The 9,802-nt window shown below is 39.4% G+C and overlaps 1 pseudogene; it reads right to left on the bottom strand.

Annotated features, from left to right (window-relative positions):
- On the bottom strand, window positions 1-9,802 carry LOC149983919 (uncharacterized; annotated as a pseudogene).

Below are 9,802 nucleotides of genomic sequence, written 5' to 3' on the forward strand. Positions count from 1 at the left end.
TCAAGTAGCATCTTTATCATCCACCAGACCAGCCATAGCTGATAGAGGTAGCAATGTTTCTCGCTCTATTGTCTTCTCCTCCAGGGCCAACTTGAAAGACGCTGCTGGAAACAACACAAGAGATCATGAACCAGTTCCTCATACTAGGGGCACGTCCAAGTCATGTGGTCTCTAAATCAGTAAATATCCACGGTCGTAGATTAATTAGATACCCAGTCCATAATAATGTATGCCATTTAGCATATGCTTTTATCCAAAGCCACTTACAGTCATGCCTCCATACATTTTCCGTAAAGGGGTGCCTCAGCGGGAATCGAAACCAACAATTAGGGTTGTTGCGGTGACTGTGTTACTTACTGGCTGTCACGAGTCACGGTAATTAGGCTTCTCCAAGCTCTGCTGCTGATGATGGTCATTAGTAGCCTACCAACCTTGCTAATTGCCTGGTACTCATCACTCTATTGCACCTCTAATCACTCTGACATCAATGCAAATGAAATCGGAAATCTAATCAAACACTTCATAAGAGCCCATGTTGCCCAACATTTCTATAGGTTATGCAATTGCGCAAGATTACAGAGTGATGGCCTCTACTGAAAAGAGGAGGATCCCATCAGCTTTCTATAGGCTAGGCCTACTAAATTTAATTCTCAACTTTCCTAATATTAAGAACATTGCTTATCTTTACAACAGGAGTATAGCCTACCTGGCTGGCAGGAAAATGCAGCACGGGAAAAGCTTCCTCCATTCACTATTTAAGTGCATAGATGACGTATTTTTTCTGTTGCCCCTGTTTCGAGACAGGTACATGATAATGGTCCATTCTAAATCAAAACAAATTTCACACATATATTATTTAGTATATGTAAAGACAAGATTAAATCAAGAATATTCTGATGGGTGATAATATTTGCCTGTCACATGTGGTTTATATATTATCACTTGTGAATGATGCCCAGCTTAAGGCAAGAAACAATGCCTTTTTTGTGTGACTTTTTCGAATCATAGTTGCACACCTCATGTAGCCTAGCCCATAGGCCTATATATTTTGATACGGTTTGCATCACAACTAAAGTGGCCAAATAACGTCTTAAAATTAAGCAAATTAATCTGCTTTACAAGGGGTGTAGAGCCTAACTGGTATACATATTCAGCGTGTGAGTTTGGGGAAGATTATTTTCACCATAAAAATGTACCTTTATAATAAAAGGATTACATGCATAATCTCTGTCAAAGGTGTGTACGGGTGGCGAAGTCAGGTGCAGGAGAGCAGAGTGTAGTGAACAGGCGCACTTTAATTCCGCTCCAAAATACACAGCACGTAAAAACAATAACGTGCCAAAAACACGGAACATGACAAAAGTAAAGCGCCCGACAATAATCCACAATACCAAACAAACAATTACACACAAAGACATGATGGGAAACAGAGGGCTAAATACATGTTGAATGTCTAGGGAATGAAAATCAGGTGTGTATGGGACAAGACAAAACAAATGGATATATGAAAAATGGAGCGGCTATGGCTAGAAAGCCATAGCGTCGATCGCCGAACGCCGCCCGAACAAGGAGAGGAGCCGACTTCGGCGGAAGTCGTGACAATCGCATTTGTGGTCACTTTTGATAATGGTGTTTTCCCGCTAATTGAACATTTTCAATTATAGAGCACTTATAATGTGAAGAAATAGCCTAATAGTTTATCAACATTTTAAGCTAAAAGTTCTGATCTGTTGGGTCAGCCAAATTGTGTAAAAAAAGTGTTTTGATGCTTGGTTGTATAAATTTGGGATCTATTGCATGCCACAACTGTCCCAGAATATGTTTGGAATATTTATTTCTCCCACAGAATAGAATAGGTCAACTTTTGTACCATGGGGATAGTAGATTGACATAGGCTAGTGCTTTTTCTGTTCGTTAGGCCTACTCATCTTTTTGGCTGACAAAAACTAAATGTACCCAGTTCTTCCAATATCTTCAATATGCACCTCAGAATTGGATAAGGACTCCGCAGTTGCGTAAGACCCGATCACATGATGGAGAGCCATGTGAATGAGAGGTGCTTCGGAGCGCGCAGCACTTAGGGAGAAGGGTACAACGCAGCACTTCAGGCCAAGAGCACAAAGGCCACTGGCCACAAAGGGCATGGATTTTTTTAGGGTGCATTATGGCCACACAAAGGGAATGCCGCCGGGAAATTCGAGTTGTTAAATTGTGAATGAGAGACTGATGAAGTTTGTACAGCCTGAGCAAAACCAAGCAGAGCTCTAGCCTTTCAAACAATTTTTTTCAAATCATCATTAGAGTCGCATCATGCAGCCTTACAATGTATTAAAAATCAAAACATATAGCCCAATGTTTGTAGAACAACTAAAGTTACATTAATAACTCTAACCTAAGCATATAGGAGTACCTATTTCTTTGTTAACTTCTCAACACAGAATAGCTGCATGTGCGCACTCCCTCAAATAATTGGAGAAAATATCCTTTCTATTTTATTCAGCTTTGTTCAATTGTATTCTTCATACTATAAAATAATATAAAATAATGCCACTGAATTCTAAGCAAATCTTGTCTGCTAAATTAACAACTGTAGTCCACAGCCATATGACATAGCCAGATCAGGACTTAACATAAGGACAACTCAGAGTATGCTATTCTAAATTTTCTTCATACGCTTCTTTAGACCTGTCTAAAATAAATAATAGATTTATTGTGAAGGTGTAGGCTACATTTATTAGACTTTTTCAAATGTAGATGTTCACTTGCAGGCTATGTGTGGAAGCCAGGAGATGATAAATGTGTTTATGTTAATTAACGGGCAATTACCGCGAGATTGAGTTATTTGCTTGACAATCACCGGCTGACAAAATTTTGTGACCGCCACAGCTGTAGCCACAACCGTAGCCACAACCCTTACAACATACTCTACTGACGGAGACTAGATACGCCCAGGAGGTGATTTCTCTGTAATACTCTACCATACAGCACTATCTCCAGCACCTGCAGCAGAGGTTGGACAGCTGTCTTGTGCAGAGTGTACCAGCCCCTGTCACCTGCCTCACTGAAGCCTGCTGGAAATTCTGGCAGCTCTGTAGTGGGAGTATGTCACCTTTGTGGAGAATGTACCCAAATGAATGACCACTTTTCACAGGAGCATAAGTTTGTCAGCAAGAGGCGTCATGCCCATAGGGGGCACGTGCCCCCTCATATTTGTCCTGTTAATTATTATTAATGATTTATTTCTCTGTGATACTTCTAGTCGCTTAGCAACTTAATTACATTGTTCTTGTTTGCATACTGTACATTACATCAGTAGTGGGAGATATACAGCCATGGATTGCTTTGTGTGGGCCGTGCATTCATTTAGAGGGCAAACGTAATATCATGTTGCAAAAATGGCTATCCAGCTGGTCAATCGTTCACGTCAAACACTAAAAGTGAATATGATGTTTACATGACCTCAGTAATCAGAACACTCACCTTGCTCCATGGCCTTTTTGATCTTCAGATGTTAATGACAGAGAATATCAGAGCAGAGGAGATCCTGTTTAATGTTTAAGCAGGCATAATGTTAGTTGTTCATATAATTTTGCTCTCAACAATGACAGTGTTGTTGAACATGCAGGACAGTACTTTCAGAAGTGAACATTTATCATGGTGACAATCTCTAAAGGTGACAATTATTATTTTTTGGACTCGAATGCTCAGTAGTTTATCTTCATCCATGTTGTCTGGATCCATATATTCAGAGGAAATAGCAATGTTAGCACGTGGCTCCAGAAACATCTGAACCACATTTTCTGTTTTATTAGATATATTGTCCTATTCATCAGTCAGGCAGATTTTAATTCTAACCTGTGTAATCTAGTTCTGTTGAAATTACGGGAACTACCCAGCCTAGCAGGAGAGATTGTAGTGTGCAATTATTGTCATGCCTGAACTGAATTCCCTCTCGATCAACGCACACATACACATTAGGTGTCACCTGTTCTTGTTGAAGTCGTGTGTTTAGCATGCAGGCCATACCACAACATCCAAATGTTGTGTCTTATATACACTTATAGTCCATAATGTCAACAGTAATAATGACAGAGTTTTTAATGAATAGAGACAGTTTTCATACCAGATGGCAAATATTAGACTTGTCAGAAAGATAATTGTTCACATCAGATCCGGTTTCTCTGGCAGACCATGAAATGGGCTTGAAGAGCTCCCTGGTGGGTAGGGTTAACATTTGATTAACATTTAGAAAGAAATCCAGTAGTTTGTTTTCTGGAGACACAAAGATGGCTCAAACTATTGTGCTGAAACGGAATAGGATCTCTCAGAAGCTTCATCAGAACTGCAATAGCTGCAGCATAAATTCACTTTTAAAGGATGATTATCAAACATCCATACTTTACTTATTGCTTTATGGCTGATATTTTACAGAAAGAAGTCTTTATCCAATCTCTAATGTAAAACATCCCTTAGCGCTTAAACATTGCAGATGTAAATTAGCTGTTAGTTAAATCTGGTGCAACGCATCTCACTTCTGAGACATGTTTTTTGTGTGCAATGTCCCTGTCCAAACAAATTCATAAATAAATAAAAACTTGAGTCAGCCAATCAAAGGTAAGATGAGTTGGTTGGTGGGGACCGGGTGTGTTGGAGAGGGGTGTGCGTCTCTTTGTGCCACCGGGGCCAGGATTGGGAGACACCTTATTGGACATAAGCAATCATTATATGTAATCTGATATTCCAACATGGTTATTTTAGATGTGAGGAGATACATTATTCCTTATTATATATTTTTTTCTGGGTGCATCTCTGATGGCCTGTACAGGTCTGAAACGATGCACCCATTTAATTTAATTTTCCTAGCCCAAGCTCACAACCTGGCTAGCACCGTAAAGGAGCTAACTGTATCATTATTGTCACAATTGTTTCTTAGTGTTGTTTTGTCTTTTATTGTTTGAATTTGTTGCTTATGAATGTTGTGTGGTTGGTTTGCCAACAGGTGGCATGTTTTGTTTTATCCTGCACTTAAAAAAGGAAAAAAACAAAAGTAAAATATATGAAATGTAATGTAAAACATTTAATAAGCTTAAAAACATATGTAAAACCATGTGAAACAGAAATGCACAATATGCTCAACAATTGAAACAAATACAAGCTCCATAGTCAGTAAGGTGGCATGGCGGGAAATTCACTGGTGTCTCTTCTCCCAACATTTCGGCCATACAGATCATTCTCCCTGTACATCAACTCGCTCTTCAGTCTGAGAGAGAAGGTCAGAGCTCAAGATCATGGAGTCATTCATTATTTTCAATGTCAGCTGTTTCCTGACCTCCAGTCTGCACAGGGACTTCAGTGATCGGGGGTTCCCTGGGTAAAAAGGAAGAAAAATAAAACACAAGTAATATAACAGCACATTTTTTTTATGTGATATATTCCATTTAAATGGTGAATGTAGAATAGTAAAATCATTGTATTTGAAAATACACAGAACATCACATACAGCACTTTCAGAAAGTATTCAAACTCCTTGAACTTTTCCACATTTTGTTGATTAAATTGAGATTTCCTGTCACTGGCCTACACACAAAACCCATAATGTCAAAGTGGAATTGTGTTTTTTACAAATTAACAAAAGAGGAACAGCTGAAATGTCTTGAATCAATAACTATTCAACCCCTTTGTTATGGCAAGCCTAAATCAGTTCAGGAGTAAAAATGTGCTTAACAAGTCACATAATAAGTCTCATTTGCTATAAGGCACTACAGTTAAGCTGCAAAAGATTTGGCAAAGCAATTCACTTTTTGTCCTGAATACAAAGCGTTGTTTGGGCCAAACCAACACAACACATCACTGGGTACCGCTGCATCATGTTATGGGTATGCTTGTCATCGGCAAGGACAAGGGAGTTTTTGATGATATGATGATAAAAAAACAACGGAATAGAGCTAAGTACAGGCAAAATCCTAAAGAAACAACTTGGTTGTCTGCTTTCTACCAGACACTGGGAGACAAATTCACCTTTCAGCAAAACAATAACCTGAAACACAAGGCCAAATATGCATTGGCATTGCTTATCAAGACGACATTGAATGTTCCTGAGTGGCCTAGTTACAGTTTTGACTTAAATGGGCTTGGAAACCAATGGTAAAACTTGAACATGGCTGTCTAGCAATGATCAACAACCAACTTCACGGAGCTTTAAGAACTTTTTAAAGAATCATTTGCAAATATTGTACAATCCAGGTGTGCAAAACTCTTAGGTACTTACCCAGAGAGACTCACAGCTGTCATCACTGCTGAAGGTGATTCTAACATGTCAGTCAGGGGTGTGAATATTTATTTAAATTTGATATTTCTGCATTTAGTTTCCAAGAAATTAGCAAAAATGCCTAAAAACATGTTTTCATTTTGTCATTATGGGGTATTGTGTGTAGATGGGTGAGAAGAAAAATCGATTTAATCCATTCTGAATTCAGGTTGTAACGCAACAAAATGTAGAATAAGTCAAGGGGTATGAATACTTTCTGAAGGCACTATATGTAAGAACATTCTTTCTGCTTCTCCAGAGTGAGTTTGAATTGTGAACAGATAGGCACGTGACTAACATAATCCAGATGAATGCGCACCACACTCCCAGACAGGTGCATGAGGCAGGAGAGACTCATGAATTCACTAAACTGCACAAGGGAAAGACAAGATTGGAAACTATTTTGTTTGTCACTCAGTCTAGAGAAGCTTAGAAAAACTTTCCACAAGATAAAAAATGCAAAAATGGTTGACAACTTACTGGGATTCCCTCTGCACATTTCATACTCAAGCTGTCGTCATGGTTATAAGTGAAGCACCTCTCAGTGTCATAGCCGTTGTTAGACAGCAGACGCATCATCATCTCGTCCTGTCTCTCAACGCCACCAGGACGCAGTGTAGGTGGTCCAGGTCAGGTTTGTCTCCTGCGTTCAGTAGCATTTCGATGCATAAGATGTCCCCGTTGGACACAGCAAAGTTTAATGTGCTTTTTCACTTGTCTGAGAGGCGTGGGGTCATGAGGGCATTAACTTCAAAGCCGTTTTCTGAGTAGACAATCAAAATGGTTGCCATCAGCTGCAGAGTGAATCAGGCTTTAGCCACAGAGTTTGCTAGCCTTTCTGGTGGAAACAGGTATCAACATCTTCAAGGCACTCAAGGTATCCTCCAGAACACTCTCCCTACTTAAAGCCTGGGAATTGACCCTGCTTCCTTATGGGAAACTTAGAAAACAAAGTCACCCCAGCTGACAGCATACAACGGTGCATGAGGCAAGTTTACAAGACAAGACCTCTGGATACTCACAGAGCCTAGGACTAGATAGATACATTAACGTTCCGAGACAATTTTATCTCACTGGTTACCTACCATGGTTAAGAAGAATGTCTAGGATGTGGTCATGGGTGCATTCAGCAGCAACACCCAATGGGGTCACCCCCTGGTTATCTTTCTGGTTGACCCAACCTCTGTGTCTGAGTAACAACATCATGACCTCAGAGCAGCCCACCTTGGCTGCTTCGTGCGTGGAGGTTCACTTCTTCTAACAGATCTGCTCCGCCCAGGCTCTTCTAGTGATCAAAGTGTAGGTCATTTCATATGACCCAGACCGAACAGCTTCAACAAGGAGATATACAGTAACTGTTATATTGGGTTTCTATGAACTTCCGAATTCATCAAATATAATTTTGGGGACATTTATCTCAAAATGAAAATTTGTAAGCACATAAACATGTAGGTCTACACCTACTTGTTTTAAGGTGATTTGGTAACAGTGCAATGATGGCATACCCAATGTGAGTAAACAAGAATGGGGTAAATTGAGCCATTCCTTACATTCAGCTTCACTACATCAAGGGAAATATACTGTAGTATTCTTTCTGACATAGATATCTACATATATTTCAGGATGTTGTCTATCCCTGGAAATAATCCGAATTTATGTAGACATAATAGTTTAGAAAATATAGCTTGTCCAAAAAAAGTGGTCTCTTGGCACAGTCTACCTCGGGTATGGGGTAAGTTGAACCGCCTCAAGGCAAGTGGGTGATGGTGTCCTGTGACAGTAGGTGATGGTTCTGGTAGGTCAAAGTTTAATTCATGGAAAGGGGGTGTGGTATATTATACATCTTCAATGTATGGCAACATTCAGATACAAATCTCTCTGTTCAATATCACTTACTCTTCCATTTCTTGACCAGTTGTCTGGGACAGGGATGTTGGTTTGATGTTCCAATTGGTAGGCAAGTTCTCTGCATTTGAGGCTATTAAGCGGATTAAATTGGTCCAACAGATTGTTGATATGTTTATCAAGCTCAGACTGGAGCTGTACCTCTTCAGGACTCCCAACCACAATTGGCCCAACGTCGTCCGGGTTAGGGTTTGGCAATTGTAAGCCGTCATTGTAAATAAGAATTTGTTCTTAACCGACTTGCTTAGTGAAATACAAAGAGTTTTTGTACTTACTGCATTTAAATACATTGGAGCGACCTGGTGCCAGTGTGTAACCATGAGACAACTATCATGAAATTCAATTTCAAGATAAACACCAAGAAAACATACTGAATAAAAATATAAAACGCCACATGCAATATTTTCAAAGATTTTACTGAGTTACAGTTCATTTAAGGAAATCAGTCAATGGAAGTAAAATCATTAGGCCCTAATGTATGGATTTCAAATGACTGGGAATACAGATATGCATCTGTCGGTCACAGATATTTTTCCTATTTTGTTGCCTTACAACCTGGAATTAAAATATTTTTGGGGGACTTTGTATCATTTGATTTATACAACATGCCTACCACTTTGAAGACGCTAAATATTTTTTATTGTGAAACAAGAAATAACATTTTAAAAAATGAAAACTTGTGTGCATAACTATTCACCCCCCCAAAGTCAATACTTTGTAGAGCAAGGTGTTCCATATAGGGGTGAATACATATGCATGCACCACTTTTCCAGTTTCAGATTTAAAAAAAAACATTTTTCATTTCATTTCACCAATTTGGACTATTATGTGTATGTCCATTACACGAAATCCAAATAAAAATCTATTTAAATTACAGGTTGTAATTCAGCAAATTAGGAAAAACGTCAAGGGGGATGAATACTTTTGTAAGGCACTGTACCTTAAAAATAAAAGGTAAGGGTGTGGATCAGAAACCAGTCAGTATCTGATGTGATCTCATGCAGCGCTACACATCTCCTTCCCATGGAGTTGATCAGGCTGTTGCTTGTGGCCTGTGGAATGTTGTCCCTTTCCTCTTCAATGGCTGTGCGAAGTTGCTGGATATTGGAACACGCTGTCATACACATCAATCCAGAGCATCCCAAACATGCTCAATTAATATATATAAACATTGACAATGTAAACATACACACAGAGGAACCAGTTATTTTGAAGGATTTTCTTTTGAGGGTTTAAAATACAGAAGTGCCCAGTTTCTCCAACAGATGTAACTAAGTAAACATCACTGATATTAACAACTATATATAGATAGTATTAGAGTAGCAGAGACAGAATAATTATAGGCTATATTATGTAATGGATTTTGATACCACTAGCTAGATGGGAAAGTCTAAAGTATCAACCCCAGTTGACTAAGGACAGGCCTATGGAGCGGTGTTCATTCGGAATGTTAAACAAACGCATGCTGGCAAAGAAGTACTTCTCCAAGATCTCCGTCAAAGCTAAATACCTCCAGGATGTGGACTTGCAGCCGGCCGCCCACGGAAACCTGCTGGTCGCCACGGCGATGTCCAGGTCCCTGACTACCAT

This window comes from Oncorhynchus mykiss, chromosome 4 (genome assembly GCF_057628025.1).
Source record: "Oncorhynchus mykiss isolate SJ-2025 chromosome 4, ASM5762802v1, whole genome shotgun sequence".
Lineage (NCBI taxonomy): Eukaryota > Metazoa > Chordata > Actinopteri > Salmoniformes > Salmonidae > Oncorhynchus > Oncorhynchus mykiss.